The 20,811-nt window shown below is 36.4% G+C and overlaps 1 pseudogene; it reads left to right on the forward strand.

Moving 5' to 3' along the window:
- LOC103263732 overlaps positions 1-20,105 on the forward strand; it is a 36,141-nt pseudogene extending 16,036 nt beyond the window's left edge.
- The last annotated feature ends 706 nt before the right edge of the window (positions 20,106-20,811 follow it).

Here is a 20,811-nt window from a genome sequence, read left to right on the forward strand (position 1 = left end):
CCGGCTAATTTTTTGATTTGTGGATTAATTAATTAGTTTATTTATTTATTGTAGAGACTGGTCGCAAACTCCTGAGTTCAGGCAATCCTCTCACCTCCACCTCTAACCATTTTTTCCCTAAATCTCTTTCCTTAGGTAAGAGGTAGTGAAAAGAGATTTTAGTATTGTAGTTCAGTTGAACACGCATTAATTAAGCACTGGGTATGTGCCTGGGGCTGTGTTGTGATAAGGGTGGTGAAAGAAGTAACAAACACATTCTCTTGCTTCAGTCACTTGAATTCTAGATGGAAAATAACATACATGCACAATATAACTTGACAAAAACCCTAAAGAATAAATAACTTTGAGGCAGTGTTCACTGGATATATAAAAAAGGGCACAGTGCTTATTTTATTTTTAATTAATAGGTCTCTGAAAACATTTTAGTGTTGGTTTTGTATTAGCCACTGCCTCAAATTATTTGGACTTTTCTAAGCCTAGATAATATTATTACAGTTTTCTTTTTCTAACTTATCCAAACTCTTCAGCACTTAGTTCAAATTTCACCTTTTTTTATGGAGCCTGCTAGGTCACAGGCAGCACCTACTCTGGAGCCAGTCTGCTTAGGTTTGAGTCTTAATTCCAAGTACTGTTAGACCTTGGATGAGTTGCTTAACCTCTCAATGATTCAGTTTGCTTATGTATAAAGTGGTAGTGGTAGTAGTAATAATAACTACCTAGCAGGATTGTTGTAAGGATTAATAAGACTGTATACGTGGCACAGAGTAAGCACTACCTGAATGTTCTTGTTATTCTTATACTCTGTTATTATAATCAGTCCTCACAATAGACTTAAACATAAAGGTAAACAATTTTATAAAGTTGTTTATTTGAACTAAAAGATTTTTTGGAGTTTTTAATATAGTGCTCTATAATACTTTTGTATTTTTATTGTATTTATGTTTTATTTATTTGTATATTTTAGTGCTTATAATAATTTTATATTACTTATGTGTCTGTTTTTTAAAGAAAGTCTCTGTTGCTGAGAACAGTGGCATGATCATAGCTCACTGTAGCCTGGAACTCTTCAGCTCAAGCAATCCTCCCACATCAATTTTCCAAGTTGCTAGGGCTACAGACATGCGCCATCACGCCAAGCTAATTAAAAAAAAAAAATTTTATTTTTAAGAGATGGGACTTGCTTTATAGCCCAGATTAGTCTAGAACTCCTGACTTCAAGTGATTCTCCTACCTTGATCTTTCAAAGTGCTGGGATGACAGGTATGAGCCACCATGCCCAGCAATATCTATTTGTTTTAACATAAAATAGTATTTTCCCTTCAGTTGTTGGAGTGAATTGATGTTACCAGAAAATATGCACTTGTCCTCCTGTGACTTTGCAGATCCCTGGTCAGCTTTTATGCTTTCCTTTTTACTCTTTCTGTTGAGTATTACTCATTTTGCCTTGTTGCCCACTAGTTTCTGCATGTATGCTCTTCACTAGTTTATACAATCTCCTCAAAGAGGAATTATTTTTCAGTGATGATGACCAATGTAACAGTTATTGAACTCTTACGGCCATGCATCTTGTAGTCACTAGATCACATTGCCAATAATTTTAATTGCCAGTAGACATTTTAATATCGTGACTCAAGTATAAAACATGACTGGAATTGCCACCCAACATTATTTCTACTCTTAAAAATCTACTAAGTACTTAAATATTCTTGGTGTGTCTTATAACAGACTTATACTCAGAAAGAGAGTGTATTCATTCTACAGACATTCCTTGAATAACTGTGCATCTAGCACCAGCCAAGCCCTAAGATGAAACTTGAAGAAATGACAGTGTATAGTGATTAACAGTACACACTCCAGATTCAGACAGTTCCTTATCTCTCTGTTTCTATTTCCTCATCTGTAAGATGGGGGAAATAATCGGGTCTCTATGAAAGTTAAATGAAATGAGATAATGTAAAATGTTAGCACAGTACTTGGCTTTCATTAAATGTTAATAAATGTTACATATTATCAGCAACTATTTTAGGAGAACAGGATGGGGAGGGATGGAAAGCCAGTTAACTTGAATTTTAACTGTTGCACAGGAACATAAAAAGGAGGCCTTGAGCCGAGCCAAGAAACCTGAATAGAGCATCCACATAAAACCAGGTCCCTTGAAGACCTCTGTTCTGAAAAGCCATGGATTGGGTAGAGGAAGGGGCAGAACATGACCAGTAGAATAGGATAAGTTTTTTGTCTCCTCCTGGACATTCTTTTGCAAAGAGGGACTTCCTGAGCATTTTTAACCAGACCTTCATTAACCCTGAAGTCTGAGGTTCGTATTAATGCTTTTCTCAGCTGAGAATTAGTACAAAAGTGGCAGTGGCTGATGAGACAACTTGGGATGCTTAGTATGAGCAAAAGCACTCATGAAGTAGTGACCCTGAAGATATAAAGGCTACCAGCTGCTTCTTCCTGCCCCAGCTATGGGTAAGTACCCCAATGGCTGCCCCTCAATCTATTATTACAGATGGGAGGGTATTTCTAATGCTGGAAGAGCAAGGACAGGGGCCATAATTAAAGCCTGTATGTGAGGTTTCCACAGATATACTCCCTCACTGTAGAGGAGCCCACAATCTAAAACTACAGAAAAATTCACATAAGCAAGAGTTGGCAGAAACAACACATTTTGACTCTCAAGAACTTAAAAAAGTGAGCATTTTTTTGACTTTAAAATAAATATTAAAAATTTGAAATGAAAAACATACAAAAGGATACTAACAAAAGACCTTTTAAATAGTACTATATATGACTTTGAGAAATAAAAGATAGTCACAAAACTGAGTGGATAAATTAAACAGCAAATTATATGCAACTGAATAAAGTAGTTAACTGGAAAATAATTATGAAGCTGGATTCTGAATAAAGCCTTAGATTGCAGTGCAAAAATTATAAAAGATGTTAAGTAATGTAGATTATAGAGTGACAAAATCTAATTTGCATCTAATAGGAGTTATAGAAGGAGAGAACCACATAAACTAAGGAGAGAGAATGTTCAAGGAGTTGCTTGCTGATAGTTTTTTCAGCGTTGATGAAATGTGAACACTTAGGATTCGATATCATGAAGAGTCATAAGCAGAGTAAATAAAGATAAATTTCTACTTAGCATACATGGCAAGTATCTCTGGTCAGGCCATTGAGTTTTTAATTGGAGTATAGAATTGAATGAATATCTTGACATCACATTTATATTTGTCTGTGTATATGAGACAGTTTTTGTTTTTGTTTTTGAGTTGAAGTCTCACTCTGTCACCCAGGCTGGAGTGCAGTAGCACACTCACAGCCACCCCCCAGTGTTGACTTGCTGGGCTTCGGCGATCCTTCCACCTCAGCCTCCCAAGTAGCCGGAACTACAGGCACACGCGACCATGCCTGGCTAATTTTTTATTTATTGTAGAGATGAGGTCTTGCCAAGTTGCCTGGGCTGGTCTTAAACCTGCGGGTTCAGGCAATCCACTTGCCTTGGCCTCCCAAACTGCTGGGATTACAGGCTGAGCCACTGAGCCTGGCCTATATGAGAAAATTTTTAAGGCTGCTTTTAATTTACCTTTGTGGATGTCTTTAGCAGTTCCACAAATTATCTCATTTTATTCTTAACAGCAAAGAAACAAAGGCTCATAGAATTGAACTAATTACATAGCTGACAACCATCAGAACCTATATTTGAACTGAGAAGAAAATGACTCCAAAATTAGACCTTCCTTTCATATTGCTCTATCTTATCTCTAGTCTTAGTTTCCTCTTTCAAAATGGAACTTCTGGCGCTTCTAAGTGATGGGGACTTATATTCTTGAAAATGATAACATTCTGTACTGAATTTCTAAATTTAAAAAATTAGGATGTAACATTACCATTGTTTTATTGATTTTTTTCCCTTTGATTACTTTAATTAAAAAAAAACCCTGTCATCTTTTTTCTAGCACTATATATGAATTTCATTTTTGACATATAAATATTAAGACTTATGTAGCATTTAAAGTATTCTCAGCCAGGAATTGAATGCATACAATGGTGGAATCTTTTTGAGTAAGTTCTAGGAATATTCCTCATATTTTTATAACAGTCAGTTGGACATTATTTTGCCATTTACAAAATGCTTTTTTCATACTATAAAGACCAGAGAGAAAGGTAAGAACAGTTGTAAAGTCGCTCTTCTCTAATTGCAAAGACTTATTCAGGAGGACCTGATCAGAATTTTCAGACATTTCTCTCTGTTAACTTCTATAATACTTTACACATACTAGGTCTTCAAATGTTTGATTGGCTCCATGCAAAAAGGCTATCTTTTTACTCCCTTCATTGTGTTGTTCCTAATTGAATCCTTTTCTACAGATTGAGCACATTTTGTGTGGAATTAATTTTGAAAACATTGGTGTCTTTTTGAAGGTTTCTTTATAATGTGAAAAAAGTTAGCTCATGAAAACATCCACTCACTTTCTGATGCTTCCTTGAGTAATAATTTTCTGTCTTCAGGTGCTATTTCTGTCCTATATTTTCATTATAATTATATGCTTTTCTTCTTTAATCATTTCCATACATAGATTGGTAACAACCACATTGGATATATCTTCATCAATATCTCTATACTGTATCCCCACTCATCCCCATCTTTTAGAAACATAGTCTGAGTCCTTGTAAAGCATGTGGTTGCTTAAATGTATTCCATTACAGCTGCAAACTCCTAATATGTTCAAGAGGACATATTAGGAGTTTTTGTGTTTTACACATTGTGTTTTATAGTTTTTCATTTCTTATAAAGCTTTCACAAAAGTGATCTAAATAAATAGATGATAAACTTTTTCTTGTATTTTGAAGAAACATTACTTCCTTAGTTGATTCCCTTTAACACCAGCTCGTTAATATTTAGTTTATGTTATTTCTATTCATATGTCTGAAACTAGATTCTGTAGGGAGAAAAGAAGTGTTTTATAGGCGGAATATTATGAGATATCTGCTAATATCATAAGTAAAAGTATTCTTGTAATGTGTATTATTTCTCATTATTTTAATGGTATCTAGTATAACTTTTTATCCTTTTGATAGAGGGTTTTTCTTAAGAAATTTTTTTCCTTAAAGTTTAAAAAATAATTGTAAACTTTCATGTCAGTCAAACATGCAATTGTCAATATCTTATATATACTAATTTTTATGAGATGAAACTTTCAGATACATATGCTAAAAGTTACCAAAGTTACCGACCCGTCACACAAATCAAAAAATGAAGTTAAACACAACTTTGCTGTCACTGTTTGTCTTTCCTTTGCCTTCTCCCACTGTAGTCTATCTCCCATCATCTGTTACTGACAACTCTGAGGGTAGAGGAGCCTGTATCTGGAGGTGACGGGATAGGCAACTAGCAAAGCTATAACTGGTAAACAGAATAGTTCCTCCTCCTATATTCTCTCTCACTCCGCTGCTGTCTCCCAGACCTCTGAGATCGAAGAATGGGAGGTGTCTTGGATTCCCGACTGTGTCTTCTCTTCCACATCTCTTCAGTACTACCAACTATGAACTCCATCTTCATATTCTTGTTTATATTCACAACACTATCTTCCTAGATTAAGATCTCATCTCACACATCTCATCTCTTTAGCCCAGTTTCTCCTCATCAATCATGTATATTACCATTAGGCTTATCTGCATAAAGCACTGTTCTGATACTTAGGCTCCCATATTTGGAAGCCTTTAATGGCTTCTCGATCCCAACCACGAAAAATCTAAACCATTGCCACTCAGATTATAGTTTTTGGTCCAGTGACAGTCCATTTACTGTTTGTTCCCTGCTAAATTTAGATAATTCCAGAAATTGAGAGTTTAGAAACTTCCATAGTGTTTTGACAATAAATTTTATCTGATTATAATAACTTTAAGAATTGGATTTGTGGCCAGGCATAGTAGGTCATGTCTGTAATCCCAGAAATCTGGGAGGCTGAGACAAGAGAACTGCTTGAGGCTAAGAGTTCAAGACCAGTGAGGAGCAAGCAAGACCCTGTCTCTGTAAAATAAAATATTTAAAAACTGGCTGGGCTCAGTGGCTCAGCCTGTAATCCCAGCACTTTGGGAGGCCAAGGCAAGTGGATTGCCTGAGCCCATGGATTGCCTGAGCCCGTGGCTTCAAGACCCACCCGGGCAACTTGGCAAGACCTTGTCTCTACAATAAATCAAAAATTAGCCAGGCGTGGTAGCGCACACCTGTAGTTCCAGCTACTTGGAAGGCTGAGGCAGAAGGATCACCAGAGCCCAGCGGGTCGAGGCTGTGGTGGCCGGAAGTGTGCCACTGCACTCCAGTCTGGGCGACAGAGTGAGACTCCGACTCAAAAAAAAAAAAAAATTAGCTGGGTGTGGTGGCATGTGCCTGCAGTCCCGGCTACTCAGGAAGATGAGGTGGGAAGTTTGCTTGAGTCTAGAAATTTGAAGGTACAGTGAGCTGTGATCACACCATGGCACTCCAACCTGGGCGACAGAGCAAGATCCTGTCTTGTGCTTTGTATCTTCCCCTACTCTTTTCTCCCCTAGTGATTTGTTTATGGCCAACTGGGGGGAAAAAGATGGTCTTTCACAGCAGTGTAGAAAGTACTGGTCTAAATTCCTTTGTCATGGTCTTGCCCCACCTCAATTTATCAGTCCTTTCTCTTAGTACTCTCTTTCAGCACTCTTATTTCAAAGTCCACGTTTGCTGTTCACACCCTATGTTTGCTAACCTTTCTATTTTGCTCCTGTTTGTTGTTCTCTTGAAATTGCCTCTCGTGCACTTAAGGTATAAGTAGAATGGAAGGAACACACCACTTCAGAACTGCCTTATACAGTTAGTTGTACCCCAAATCTCAGAAGGCTTGTGTGCAATGTTCTATATCTGTTCCAAAGAAGTCACTCAGATGTCCAGCAGGGAAAGACATTCGTTTGTTAGAACTTACAGGAGGCACTGATGGTAGCCCATCACTGAAGAATCCGCACCTTATGACAGTACTGCGAGTAGTTTTATAATCAAGCAAGTTAATTATTCAAATTGCTAGACAGTGTTTCATATTGATTAAGGGTACCACCTACATTGTTAGCTCTATTCCATCACCTGCATCCCATAATTCATTATTGAGAATATGCATATCCTTCAGAGACCAGCCTTGGCAAGAGGCTGCTTCCTGAGGGAGATGGTAGAAGGAAGCCAGGTACAAGGGGAAAAGAGTCTGTGTGTGGACAGTTATGTCACATCATCAGTCTTGTCCCTTCTCAGCTACGTCAGCATTCCCTCCCAACAGCAGTTAAAGATGAACAAGTCAGCTCAAAAGACTGAAGGTGCCTGAGTCAATACTCACTCACCTATCGGAGAAAAGCAGGGACTGATACACCTGGCTGAAACTGTTGCTGACCAGTTAGCGTGATGAGCAGCTATGGATTTCATCTGTCTCTTGGACAAAAGGCATGCAGGTCTAGAAATTGATGTCACCAATGGATGGCTGATTTAATGCCTCATGAATATTTGTTGGTTCCTGTTCTTTCATTCCTTCCTATCTGTTTAGCACACATATGCTTTATTTACTTTTTCTGTATCTAACCTCTCAAGCTCTTTGCTTTGTAGTTATTATCTCTGCTTCGTAGTTATTATCTCTTTCCCTTATTTGTGCCTCTTATTTTCTGTAATAGAATTGAATGTTTTAAAATATTTACACATTATACTTCTTCACAAATAAAAGTAACCTTTCCTCTGACTCTCAAAGAACTTGCCTGTCATCACACTTTTCTTTGTAACAGATTTTTGGGGGAAGGAAGACCATTAGGGTAGGGTTTGTAGACACGTCTTATAACTTATTTCCTATTAAAATATAAACTTTCTTTTTAATTAGCCAGTTTTAGAGTATAAACTCAAAAAGGCAGATTGGGTCTCATCTGTCTCTTCTCCCATTGTGTTTACTAAAGATATCTTGTTCTTAGTAGACAGCAGTCTTTTACACTGTAGTTCCCGCAACTTGGAAGACTTAAGTGGAAGAATCACCTGAGTCCAGCAGGGCAAGGCGGCCTGGGGCAACAAACTGAGACTCCAACCCAAAAAAACAAAAACAAAAAAGTATAGCTAAGCAAATTCACACATTTTCTTCTACCACCCTTATTCTCTACTCTTTCTTATCCTGAAGAACGATGATATAATGTTACCCTTTGATAACTTTTTTTTTTTTTTTTTTTTTTTTTTGAGTAGGAGTCTCACTCTGTCACCCAGACTGGAGTGCAGTGGCCGCTCCCAGCCACCGCAGCCTCGACCTGCTGGGCTCCGGCGATCCTTCCGCCTCAGCCTTCCAAGTAGCCGGAATTATAGGCATGCGCTACCACGCCCGGCTGATTTTTGATTTGTTGTAGAGATGAGGTCTCGCTGCCCAGGCAGGTCTCGAACCCGCGGGCTCAGGCAATCCACTCACCTCAGCCTCCCAAAGGTATGGGATTACAGGTGAGCCACCGAGCCTTTGATAACTTTTTAGTTCAGTTAAAGCACTCAATTTCTGAGATCAAAATTCAGCCTCCATGTGGAGATTTATTTGCCTTGTTTCATGTCCTCATACTAACCTTTAATGCCAGCCAAATGTATGCTTTTGATTAGAAAGAGCACTGGGTAAGACAAAGAATTAGCACCTGTATTGTATTGACAGTTAAAACCAGTGTTCTCCTGGATGTGGGGCAGAAGCATCATGTTCCCATTCAAAGGGCAACATTATATCATCATTCTTCAGGATAAGGGAGAGTAGATAATAAGGGTGGCAGAAGAAAATACGTGAATTTGCCTAGCTATACTTTTTTTTGTTTTGTTTTGATTTTTTGAGTTGGAGTCTTACTTTGCCACCCATACATTTGGCTGGGGTTCAGTGGCACGTTCACAGCCACTGCAGCCTTGACCTGCTGGATTCAGACGATTCTTCCACTTAAGCCTTCCAAGTTGCTGGAACTACAGGCATGTGCCACCATGCCTGACTAATTCTTTGATTTATTGTGGAGACAAGGTCTCTCTGAGGTGCCCAGGCTGGTCTTGAACCTCTGGGCTCAGGCAGTCCTCTCTCCTCCACCTTTCAAAGTGCTGGGATTAGAGGCGTGAACCACTGTGCCCAGCAGCTATACTTTTAACTAGATAACAAGTGATTGCAATTCATATGCCTAATAAACTAGAAAGTGATATTTGCTTTAGACTTGAAATAGTAAAACACAATTGACAGAGAACCTGGGAACTACGCTAGCAGTAGAATCTTCAAATGTTAAAGTTAGGAAAAAACTTAGATTCCAAGAGATGGGATGACCTTAGAACTCATATTTTCTGATTCTTGAAGTCATTATGTTGACTTTCTTATATTGGTACAAGAATTTAATCTTGTATCATGTTAGAAAAATCCTAAATTACTAAGAAATAAGACAAAATTTGAAATTCACTTCAAAAAAGAGGTGGCATTTTAGAATTAAAGTGTCTCTAAGCCATGCAAAACCACCCACACAAAAAAATTAGTGAATAGTGTTTGTGAGATCCAAGTAATGCGCAATAAATAGGTATTATCTACTGGGTGTGGTGGCTCATGCTTACAATCCCAGCACTTTGGGAGGTGGAGGTGAGAGGATTGTTTTGATCCTAGACGTTCAAGAGCAGCCTAGGCAACAAAGTGAGACCTTGTCTCTACAAAAACTAAAAAACTTAACCAGGCATAATGGCGCACATCTGCAGTCCCAGCTACTTCAGTGACTAAGGTGGAAGGATTACTGAGCCCAGGAGATCTAGCCTGCGGTGAACCATGATGTTGCCAGGGTAACAAAGTAAGACCTCAGCATACACACAAAAAGGAAGTACTGTCACTTTTCTTTTAGTTGTGATATTTATTTGAGTATAATTGCAATATAAGTCAGCATTTTAAGAATTCGTTTTCTTTAAATGAAATAAACCAGAAGCAAGGATTTTAGAACTGCATTTAGTTGTCTACATAAATAAGTAGGAAGAAGAATGGCAGAGCTGTACAGAATAAAGAACAGAAGTATAAATGGTGTTGAGATAGACTGAAAAAAATCTCTTTCCATTTTTATGAGGAAATTCCAGCATTCCTATTGATACTTTTATACTCATGCGGAAGGTTAGGACAAAAGATTCTTTCAGCTGCTGGTTTGTGACTTATTTGCATTGTGAGATTGAGTTGAAGACAGTGTATATAACCAGGTGGAATAGAGACTGAATTTGTAGTGGAACTTATTACAGTAGACCTTCGCCGCAGCCCTACAATCTTTCATGTTGCCAAGTTAGTTATTGTTCCAGTTTCCCACACTGGCTATTTTAAACCTTCTCTATGCTTCCCAGCTCCCTGCTTTCCCTCCGATATATGGAAGAATCTGTTTCTGCTGTTCCCTCCCACACCAGTTTTATTTTTTTAATCAAAATTTGATCTTTCGTATGCCTGGTTGTTGGATTACATACTAGATATTACAAATGAAACTAGATATTACAGATGGAAACATGTGGAAAGAATTTGACCCTTGTTGGATTTTTCTACCAGCCAGGGTTTTTTGAGGGTTTTTTTGTTTGATTTTTTGTTTTGTTTTTTTGAGTCAGGTTCTCACTCTGTGGCCCAGGCTGCATTGCTATGGCACCACCATCATGGCTCACTGAAGCTTTGACCTCTTTTTTGTTTTTGTTTTGTAGAGACAAGGTCTTGGACTGCTGGCTCAAGCGATTCTGCTGCCTCGACCTCCCAAAGTGCTGGGATTACAGGCATGAGCCATTGTAGCCAGCCTCCGCAGCGAGGCTTTACTTTGGTTTCTGGCAGTCAACAGGGTTAAGACAGATCACCTTAATTCTACCAGCGATAACATGATTCTTCTGGGTGTTAGTCTCTGTGAGGGCAGTCTCACCTTTTCTTTTCCTACTTCTTTCCTACTCCCTTTTAGGTTCCACCTGAAAGCTTATGGCCACCTCTTCTTGGTAGGCCCTTTACAGTGGACTTTCCTCCAGCTCTGTGAGTCTACCGAAAGCTCTGCTCAGCTTTTTTGGCTTCTAAACTGAAGCTTTCTGCTACCTTTTCTAGTTGTCAGCATAAGGGTTTGTCTGAAATGAGCCATTCTTTGGCCTTTGTCAGAAATAAAACTCTTTTATCTTTTCTTAATGTTTGTCTTTGCATATGTTTAAAATGAATATATATTAGTGTGGATATATATAATTTATGAACAAGTATGATGGATATATATGCATGATCAATTTCTTTGCTCATTATGAGCACACTATCAAAGATTGTAGACTCTTGCATGCTATTCCTTCTTCAGCTATGATGTTGAATTCGTAAATACTTGTGACCTACATGTTAGAAATTTTTCTGTGTGTATACAAGGGTGAAGTCAAATATCTTATGATAATTTCTAACAGGGATGTTACATAGCTTAACATATAAACCTGAAGAAATGAGCTCATCACATTTAAGGAATGAAGCAAATAAAAAGTCTTGACAGTTTTTATTTTATCTTGCTTCTTAGCCTATTTTTCTAAATTCTATATGTCTAAAAAATTTCAAGATATTGGAAATTGTTCATTTTGTTGTCTCCTTAAGTTAGCAATTTAGTGTTTACAACATATACATTTGAGAATAGTAGTTTTCTAAAATATAAAAATGATTATAGTGGTTAAGGGTACAGGGTCTGGTTTCAGATACTGAATCCAATTTTGTTTTAAAATTTGATTCAAATTTTATTTTAAGTTGGAATCAAAATTTAATTCAAAATAATTTCAAAATTGGAATCCAATTTTGTTTTAAAAGTAGTGGTTATGATCTGAACCAAAAAGTATTTTCACATCTTAGATTCTGTTGGTTGTGGCTTAAAAGTACAATTTCAGTACGTTTTACAACAAAGAGGCATTTAAAACCAAATAAACATAATTTGTGTGTTGGCCTGGGGAAGTGACTTCTTTCCCTAAACTGTGATTTCCTCTAATTTGTATGTTTTTAGTTCTGTGAAACTAACTATAGAAAATGCTGTTGCTACCGATAATTTTGTATGCTGTGGTTTACCCATTCTTTATCAGGAACATTTTGAAACATAAATTCAGTCACTGTGAAGTAGGCAAGATTTCTAATTAATGATGTTTCTTAATTGAAAAAAATTGTTAGAAAAAACTACTAAGATTACATGTTTCTGCATGCCTGAAGATGTCCTTGAACTCATAGTGTTTTAGAGATTTGCTTCTATTTTGTTTCTTTAAGTAAACCTTATATACGCATCTGTGTATAAGAGAGAAGAGGAAAATAGAAGCTATGACTGTATCTTTGCACAGCTTGGGTATACTCACAATGAGGCTTTTGACCTGTCATTTCCATTTATGTAATGGATTTTGAGCTCTAAGACCCCGTAGATGTGTAAGCTATTTTGAACTGAGCCCCATATAAAAAGGAGGACTCAGGAAATGAAGCAAATTATGCTTCCTTTCATTCAACTTATCTGTCCCAAGGTTGTTTTGGCATTTGAGTCACATAGTTTCAGTTAATGTCTTCAGATTTTTAACATGCTTTCTCTGCACAAAAAATATATTTGATGTTATCTTCCTTAGAAACATTACCTTCACTTTTATTTTTGTTTTTCCTTTTATATATTTGTTTTGTTATGTACTTTGTCACATTTTTATCCATCTTGCTTACCTTATAGCATAAACTTTCTCTTCTGTGACCTTTCTCCTATATCAAGAATGAGTTTCTTGTTATGAAATTGTGGTTTTTATTCTTATTAAGGAAATATTAAAACAATCTTACTTTTGTACTGTACTGTTATGTAGAAATTTAAGTATGTAGAGTGATTACTGAAAGTCTTACTAGTTATAGAACAATTTAGCTTTTATTAAATACCTGGCATATTTTAAATGTGGGAAAGTACCAAAAAAAGGGATGACGTGATCCTGGTATTTACATTTTGAATACAGAAAATATAAACGAGTACAAATCAATTTTAAAAGCACATATCATATATTTCTTTCAGTTAGTATTTACCATGTTTAGTTGTAGTAATAATATCCATAGCCAAGAAATGCCTACAGCCTAACTTGTATTAACAAGAAAGAATCCAGAAGGGAATGGTTCACCATGAGCCATCCCTAGCTACTGTGACATTGTCAAGACACTGTCATAAACAGCAGCATTGTCCAATAGAAATATAATGTGAGCCATATATATAATTTTGTTTCTAGTAACCACATTAGAAAAGCGTCTTAAAAGGTAAAATTAATTTTAATAATAGTTTGTCCAGTATATCCAAAATATTATCATTTCAATATGTAATCAGAATTATGGAGTGAGTTCTTTTATATTTTTTTCACACTCAGTCATCAAAATATGGTATGTATTTTATAAATATAATTTGGGAACAATTTTCATTGGAAATATTTGATTGGCATTTCAATTTCATAACATTTACACGTGAAAAAGATCCACGTCCCCAAGTTACTCCAAACATATTTAAGCTTTTCAATAACTGAATTGCTGTCTATTTAAAATTAATTAACATTTTTTTAAATGAAAAATTCAGTCAGTAAATACTCAGTAGCCATGTGTGGTTAGTGCCTACCATATTGGATAGCAGAGATATAGAATATAGCTGACAGTTGAAGATGTTAACTAAATAACCCTGAATCAAGGGTAGTAATTTTAGTTACATTTTAAGGTGAGAGGAATGATATAATTAGCAAACATTATTACATTGAAATTATGGGGACTACATTTTAAGTGAAGTTCATATCTGAATTTCAGAAGTTCTGAATCACTTTCAGAAAACAGTTTGGAGATCATTGCAACGTTCTGTGATCCTCAGTTGGTGGTCCTCAGATTGAGATGCTGTAATTCCTAAAAACTGCCTTACACCATATTGCTATGGTCAACAGCCCTTTGTGAGATATGAAATCAACCTAGTGGATATTTTTTTTAGTTGGAAGTTCCATGCTGTCACCCAGGCTGGAATACATTGGCATGACCACAGCTCACTGTAACCTCAACCTCCTGGACTCAGGCAATCCTTACACCCCAGCTTCCCAGGTAGCTGGGGCTATGGGTATGCACCACCACATCTGGCTAATTTTTTGGTTTTTTTAGGGATAGAGATGAGGTCTCACTGCGTTGCTTAGGCTGGTCTGGAACTCCTGGGATCAAGTAATCCTCCTCCTACCTTGGTCTCCCAAAGTACTGGGATTACAGGCATGAGCCACTGTAACTGGCCATCGTAGTGGATCTTGATCAGCATTTAAAAAACACAGAGGGTGGCAAAAAAAATGTATATACATTTGCAAATGTCTTACTTAAAATTTGTATACATTTTTTTGACACCCCTGAGATAGTAGGATGAGGATGGTAGCTCATTCCTATAATCCCAGTACTTTGGGAGGCAGAGGCAAGAGGATTGCTTTAGCCCGGGGGTCCAAAACCAACCTGGGCAACATAGTGAGACTTTGTCTTTACAATAAATTAAAAAATTAGCCAGGTGTAGTGGTATGCACCTGTAGCTCCAACTACTTGGGAGGCCGAGGTGAAAGGATTACCAGAGCCCAGCAGACTGAGGCTGCAGTGGTTATGAGCATACCACTACACTTCAGACAGAATAAAACTCCAACTTAAAAAAACCCCAAAAAACTCCAACTTATATATATAAATTTTTATGAGATAGTATTGAATGGATTAGAGAATGTATCAGAGTGCTTAACATGTGTTAAATTTTAGTTACATATATGTAAATTTTTTGTGTCTACTGGATCGTAATGAAAAATGAATATGTTATTGTGTGTCATCTTTGAGAATCATTCTTCTGAGGTATACTTTTGATTACCAGTATACTGAATTTCGCTTATAGGTAATTTTTAGTTATGTATAGGTAAAGCTGTAGCTACATATATGTAAATATTTTGTATTACTGGATCTCAGTGAAAAATGGATTTCTTATTGTGAGTCAGAATTTTTTAGAATAATTCTTCTGAGAAATACTGTTATTTTCTGGTATACTGAATTTTGCCTATAGGCAAATATGTTTAAACAAATACAGTGTTAGTCAAAGAAGACTATAGATTTAACAATGAGATATAAATGGTATCGAAGCATACCTAGTAAGTAAGGTGGTAAAATAGAAGTAAAGTGGTATGCAGTGACCATAATAAAACAATAATATATGCATGTGATCACTTTCTCAATTCTGAATTGACTAGGAGCAGACAGATTTTAATTTGGGTTTAGTAGACTACCTTGTTGGTTTGATAGCTATATTCCTCTAAATTTTGGTTGCTATAAATCATCATATTTAAATTTGGGGTTGAATCTTATTTCTTTTTTTTTTTAAAGGTGGTCTCACTCTGTTTCTCAGGCTGGAGTGCAGTGGCATGTATCACTGCTCATCACGACCTCAACCTCCTTGGCTAAAGCGAGCCTTCTGCCTCAGCCTCCCAAGTAGCTGGGATTACAGGCACACACCACCACATCTGGCTATTTTTTTTATTTTTGTAGAAACGAGATGTCCCTCTGTGTTGCCTAGGCTAGTCTCAAACTCTTGGGCTTAAACAATCTTCGCACCTTGGCCTCCCAAAGTGCTAGAATTATAGGCGTGAGCCATTGTACTCGGCCATGAGTCTTAATTCTTGAGAAAGATCTTAGCTTCAAAAGTAAAAGTATAGTATTTAATTTCAGTAACACTACCTAATGTTTAATCTATTCAAACATACATTAAGAAGTATGAAAAATGAAGTCAAATCCTATCTGGGATTGAGATTATGCTTTTGACAAAATGTAGATTTCTTTTTCTTAGCCTGCAACTATAAAATATTGGTTTATTTAAAGTTTCTTCCTCAAAGTTCTGAGGGTTTTCATGTTTTGTGTAAGACTCACTTTAATATATTTGCTTGAAATTCTTCAGCTGTAGAAAGTCAACATGTTAAATGACTTTTATACCGTGTACATATTTGGAATGCTATTTTGCCACAAGAGTCTGGAAACTTGGGCAGCATTCCATATTATGCTTTTAAAAGACAAAATATGTCAGTCTGTGCTGTAGCAGTGATTGCAGTATATCACTGTTTCTTTTGTGATAATTGGTATAGACATAGGGACTCTTAGACAATAGCCATACTGTTTAGATATAGCAAATAAATTTGAATGCACTCTCAACTGTACTGATAACTTCCAGGTCCCGTGCACTGTTTGTGCATATTTTAAAATACTGTGTATTAACTGGGCCTCTTTTTCCTTGTGATTTTTCTCATGCCCAAGTACTTTCATGTAGTGAGATGTCACATATACCAAAAAATCAACCTATTGAAATGCTATTGGTAGAGCATAGGGGAAGAAGAAAGGAGAAAGAATTGACAAAAGTGACATATTTATAACTGTGTCTAAAAGCAATAGGACTGTACTGATTAGAAATCCCATTTAAAAGTGTATCTTATTGCTTAAATTAATGTATACTTATTGAACTGTGTTAGGGACGCAGATAGAAGCCAAATATTGTGCAGTAGGCCCCTTTACCTCTCAGAGTAGAGGCCGAGATGCAAATGGGAGTCCATGTGTCTTTCTCCTTTTCAGAGACAAATCATAGAAAATTGTTTCTTTACTCTTTCATGTATCTAATAAGTACAAATCCAGGGCTAGACATTATGAAGAATAAAAATTATCTATGACTCCATTATGAGTATTCAAGTAGTTCTACCCTAATATGACACGTATGCAAAAATATACAGTGCAGAGCAATATTTGGGAAGGACTATGAGTGATAAAATGTTAGAGAGGCATATATTATATATGGTCTTTTGAGATGGAGAAATCAAGAAAGGCAAACTGGGGTAAATGACATTTGAACCAGACCTTGATATATTGTTAGGTATCTTATTTTTAAAATTACAGCACATTTCCACCATGAGTAGAAAGTAGTTTAGAAAGTAGTTTATAAAATTATCTTTTGAAAGTTAAACTAATTTTGTCATCACAAAAGAACTGAATACAAAATGATTTGAGGCCCAAGGAAAGGAATGCCTACTTTACTGATAATAACTGCTTTACTTAAATAGTATGTCTTCCCTGCACCCTGAAAAGTTCCCAAGAAAAGATGTTGAGGTATACAGGAAATGGCGTACTGTATGGATCTAGCACTTCCCAGGAAAAGAAGCACTTTCAGGAACTTGAGCTTTTTGGTCATTAGAAATGTGTCCTCTGCTGCAGGGGAGATCTGTAATTGGGACATACCATAACTGAAATGAAACACACTGAGTTACTCCCTCCCCTTTGTCCATAGAGTATAATGATTAAGAGTTATGACCTCAGGATCATAAGTGGCCCAAATTCCATTTCTAAACCTACTAGCTGAATGACTTGATAAGATATGAGTCTTGGTTTCTTAACAGTGTAACAGGACTAAAATCATCTATTTGCTGGGGTAATTTCGAGAATTGAATAGGAGTGTTAGTCTGAATAGTTTAACTTAGGGTCTTGGACATGACACTCAGCAAAGATGCAAATGTGATCTGCAATTTTACCCTTACCGAGGAGTCTTAATCACTCATTTCTAGTATCTTAGTCATCTGAAACAGGGTCCTCAGAATGGACACTTAAGCATTCCAGTAACTGAATGAGACATTCCCAACATTAATTAATACTTCAATATATTCAAATGATACTGATTAGCATGTCTAACATTAAACGCCTGATTATACAATGGTGTTTGGAAAAGCTGTTTCTGAACCTGCAGTAAGGCTAAAGACTCGAGTAAACCTATCAGTACTTGATACCAGCCTATGAGATTTGAGATGTAATGACTTTTATTGATCGTTTACTGTGGGCCAGGCACCCCAAGTACTTTACTCGCAGTTTTGTCTGCGGTTCAGAAATGACTGATCAAGCTAGGTTTTACAGTTCTGCAGTTTTACAAATAAGAAAGTTGAGGCTTGTAGATGTTAAGCAATTTGAGTAAGGTTACACGCACAGCTTGTTAAGTGGCAGAGCCAGAGTTTGAACCTAGGTCTCTCTGGTGCCCTTAGTCTTACTGAATTACATAGGATCCACAAAGCAGGAAGACCTAGGTTCAAATCCACTTCCACTTCTTTCCAGGAATATGATCTTAAGTTATTTTGCCTCTACGAGATTCAGATTGTTCATCTAAAACAGAGGGTGAATACTCTCTTTGTAGGCTTCTTTTGAGGACTAGAAATAAGGTATATAAAATTCCTCACAGTTTCTGATGCATGATAGAGTCTCAAGAAGTGATTGTTATTGTTTTGGGCTCTCTGTAATGCTTTCTATTTCCACCATCCCTCTTGGCATGTGACCTTTGTGTCCCTTGAAGGCAAAAGTAAAAACCTTATACTTTCAACTGCAAATACATGTTAAAATACCTCTTGATTATGTAAATTAGAAAGCAGCTGAGGTTGTTACTAGTTTCACAGGATCAGTAAAGATATGTACTATATATTTTAAGAAAAATTATACCAGCCAGGTTTAGATTTGGGGGGGGGGAGGCAGTGCTTTTCTGTTTGAATCAAAAATATTCTAGTTGCAAAATATGTTGAAAATATATGCTAGCTTGGGGTTACTATTTTATTTTGTACTTTTCATGTTTTTAAAAACTTGTTCTTTATTTACTTTTTTTTTCAAGTTTTAAAACAGTTGATTATCAAGATGAAGAGAAGGAAAAAGGTAGATTTATGACAGAAAGACCTACTATGGGCAAGTTTCTAAAAAAATTTTTTTTTTACTTTTTTTTTAATAATTAAGCATTTCTACTTATTAATTTGAATAATTTTTAAAAGTCCTCTCACTAAGGTTTTCTTTTTTCTTTTCAAGAATTACTGGAATATTTGGTTCACAACCATTATTTTCCTTAAAATATAATATACTTTTACATTATGAGGAAATAAAAGATGACTGATAAAGAGTTTGCTATCTGTTTATAAATCTTTGAGATATTAGCAGTATCCTTGGAGCAGATTTAGGTTTTTCTAGCTGTATACTAAATAACCTAGAGTTAATCGTGACCTTTTTTTTTTTTCTTTAAGTGTTTAAAAGGATTTTGCCAGCAATTCTAATGTATTTTCCAGGTCTTATTTTTAGGAAGTAAAAGATATAATTATAGTGTAAATACATGCTACCTGAATTTTCCCCCACATGGTTTTTTTCAGTTTATTTAAATATTTAAATGCTTTCATTTGCAATATTGCTGCTGATTAGCCAGAGAAAAACATAGTAAACTAGCTTTCACTTAACTTTTAAATGTCCACGAATAATATAAGTGACTGATTTCAGCAAATAGCCTATTTAACCAGGAATTTGTTTAAGTCAGTGATCCCAACCTGACACACATTAGAATCACCTAGAGAGTAGAAGCACCTATCCTCAGAGATTCTGATTTAGCAGGTCTAGAATAAAATTTGGGCAGCCTTCCCTGGTAATCCTGATGAGCAGCCAGGGTTGACAACCACTGTGGTGAAGCGAGAACTAACTGAATTTGGAATTCAGTTGAAGTGGTGAAGGGAATAGGAATAAATTTCAGTCATTTCCTTAGCGTCCCTATTTATATTGAAACAACCCACAAAAAGAGGAAAATCAAAGAGCACACTGAGAATCCACAGAGGCTAGAAAATGAAGTAGCTTTTTTTCTTTTTGTCATTGTAGACATGGAAGGACTTTAATGAAACTTTAAATGGTTCAACAAAGGATGCTCTAATGGATGACAGCGATACTCCTACATATAATCTGCAAATAGAACCGCAAGATGGGTGTCATACTGGTGACAGTGTGGAAAGGAGTGTAACACGCTTGCCTTCTGCATCAGATGAAAATGAAAATCAACTTCGCAGGGATGGACATGAGCATCTGACCAGCAGTGACAGTGCAATGGGAAAACCTGAAGTGTCTGAGCAGGACAGTATCAACAATAATGAAAGCTGCATGTCAAGCTGTGAGGTGGTTGCAAGTGAGAACTCAGAAAACACTCTTTGTGAAGACCCCACAAATGAACAGGTCTTCTTGGGAAAGGACCAAAAAACACCTGAAAAAAGAAGTGCAAGAGGCAAAAAAGGCACTGCTAGGAAGATTCTACCAGGTATTTTTAAAAATTAATGTTTATCCTATTCTTTAATTAAAAATAAATCTTCTTCCCATCCCATGCTGTGTATACTGTCCTGTGTCTTGCTTTTCTTCTCTTAATATATTCTGAAGCAAGTGTCACGATAGTTCAGGTCTATCTTACTGTGTGGTATTCCATGCATGTGATGTTTCCACAGTGTTCTATTGTATGGGTATAATATAATTTAACTACTTCCTTATGGCTATTCCCAGTGTTTGATTACTATAATAAACAGTGCTGAAATTGACATTCTTTGTACGTATTTTCACACTAGCTACTTTACATAGTTATAATCTCCTTCCTTTATAAATTCGATCATCTTTTACCAATACTAGCCTTAAAAATTTCCTAATGTCATCACTGTGGCTTTGATTTCTAACCTGCAAGTCTATGTGCTAGTATGACCTCTTTATAGGATCTTTCCAGCTCATTTAGTAGATGAATAATGTACATGAGCATATATTAATATACCTCTTATACGAGTATTGAATAAAGCATCTGGTTTTAATTATCTATATCACTTTTGTTAAAAAGTAATTCAGAGTATTTCTCATTTGGTATGTAGTTTGGCAGTTAAGGTTTAGAGCTATGGACTTTTTAGTTCAAATCACAGGATGCTTTCCGGAAAAAGGCAGCCTCTGATTATTTATGATCAGAAATATGTGGGACTAAATGCTGTGTGTGGCGGTGGGCTTGGTA

This window comes from Carlito syrichta, unplaced genomic scaffold (genome assembly GCF_000164805.1).
Source record: "Carlito syrichta isolate Samal-C Ts95f unplaced genomic scaffold, Tarsius_syrichta-2.0.1 Scaffold305242, whole genome shotgun sequence".
Classification (NCBI taxonomy): Eukaryota; Metazoa; Chordata; class Mammalia; order Primates; family Tarsiidae; genus Carlito; species Carlito syrichta.